This window comes from Ovis aries, chromosome 5 (assembly GCF_016772045.2).
Source record: "Ovis aries strain OAR_USU_Benz2616 breed Rambouillet chromosome 5, ARS-UI_Ramb_v3.0, whole genome shotgun sequence".
NCBI lineage: Eukaryota > Metazoa > Chordata > Mammalia > Artiodactyla > Bovidae > Ovis > Ovis aries.
Genome location: NC_056058.1, coordinates 269,316 through 271,449, shown reverse-complemented (window position 1 = coordinate 271,449; position 2,134 = coordinate 269,316).

Genomic DNA, 2,134 nt, shown 5'->3' with positions numbered 1-2,134 from the left:
GACGCATGCCAAATTCCATAGGCTTAAGTGCAAGGGGAGTGTCTAACATAGCTTAAGAGACCCTGGCATCACGGAGTGGCCCTCATGGATGAGGCAAGTGCTGGCCTGGGTTAGGGGTCTTCATTGCTGCCTCTTTGACATGGTCTCCTATGAAGATGATACCTGGACTTCTGTATGTGAGATTCTCAGAGGCCTCAGGTTTATTATCAGAAACATTGCATTATGTATTCTATTTTGCCTGTTTTTTCTCTTTCACATGAGAGTGATAGCTTATGGTGAACAGTGCCAGTATTCATGGTCTCTACAGGAGAAAATTTCACTCCAGGACCCAAAAGATGTGGTCTCAGTCACTCAGAGCTTTGTGTAACAAAGTTTAATTAGAGTGAAAAGTATAGAGAAAGCCTCCAGCAAAAGGCACTGGAAGGGAGTAGGAGAGTACCCCACCTCACTATTTTAAGCAGGGAATTATGTACTTTTCAAACTGGCTGCTGAGAACAGATGGAATACTTCAAGGTTGTGAGAGTTCCATTAGACCCTTTCCCAAGGTGTACATCCTGAGATAACTTCAGTACAAGTTTAGCCAGAAAGAATGAGTTCTGGGCAATGTGTTTCTGGGTGAGATATTCTGTTGTTTATTTTCCTGTTTTTTTTTTTTTTAGTTTTTTATTTTTTAAATTTTAAAATCTTTAATTCTTACATGCGTTCCCAAACATGAACCCCCTCCCACCTCCCTCCCCATAACATCTCTCTGGGTCATCCCCATGCACCAGCCCCAAGCATGCTGCATCCTGCGTCAGACATAGACTGGCGATTCAATTCTTACATGATAGTATACATGTTAGAATGTCATTCTCCCAAATCATCCCACCCTCTCCCTCTCCCTCTGAGTCCAAAAGTCCGTTATACACATCTGTGTCTCTTTCCCTGTCTTGCATACAGGGTCGTCATTGCCATCTTCCTAAATTCCATATACATGTGTTAGTATACTGTATTGGTGTTTTTCTTTCTGGCTTACTTCACTCTGTATAATCGGCTCCAGTTTCATCCATCTCATCAGAACTGATTCAAATGAATTCTTTTTAACGGCTGAGTCATACTCCATTGTGTATATGTACCACAGCTTTCTTATCCATTCATCTGCTGATGGACATCTAGGTTGTTTCCATGTCCTGGCTATTATAAACAGTGCTGCAATGAACATTGGGGTACATGTGTCTCTTTCCATTCTGGTTTCCTCGGTGTGCATGCCCAGAAGTGGGATTGCTGGGTCATAAGGTAGTTCTCTTTGCAATTTTTTAAGGAATCTCCACACTGTTCTCCATAGTGGCTGTACTAGTTTGCATTCCCACCAACAGTGTAGGAGGGTTCCCTTTTCTCCACACCCTCTCCAGCATTTATTGCTTGCAGATTTTTGGATCGCAGCCATTCTGACTGGTGTGAAGTGGTATCTCATTGTGGTTTTGATTTGCATTTCTCTAATAATGAGTGATGTTGAGCATCTTTTCATGTGTTTGTTAGCCATCCGTATGTCTTCTTTGGAGAAATGCTTATTTAGTTCTTTGGCCCATTTTTTGATTGGGTCGTTTATTTTTCTGGAATTGAGCTGCATAAGTTGCTTGTATATTTTTGAGATTAGTTGTTTGTCAGTTGCTTCATTTGCTATTATTTTCTCCCATTCAGAAGGCTGTCTTTTGACCTTGCTTATATTTTCCTTTGTTGTGCAGAAGCTTTTAATTTTAATTAGATCCCATTTGTTTATTTTTGCTTTTATTTCCAGAATTCTGGGAGGTGGATCATAGAGGATCCTGCTGTGATTTATTTCTGAGAGTGTTTTGCCTATGTTCTCCTCTAGGAGTTTTATAGTTTCTGATCTTACATTTAGATCTTTAATCCATTTTGAGTTTATTTTTGTGTGCGGTGTTAGGAAGTGATCTAGTTTCATTCTTTTACAAGTGGTTGACCAGTTTTCCCAGCACCACTTGTTAAAGAGATTGTCTTTACTCCATTGTATATTCTTGCCTCCTTTGTCAAAGATAAGGTGTCCATATGTGTGTGGATTTATCTCTGGGCTTTCTATTTTGTTCCATTGATCTATATGTCTGTCTTTGTGCCAGTACCATACTGTCTTGATGAC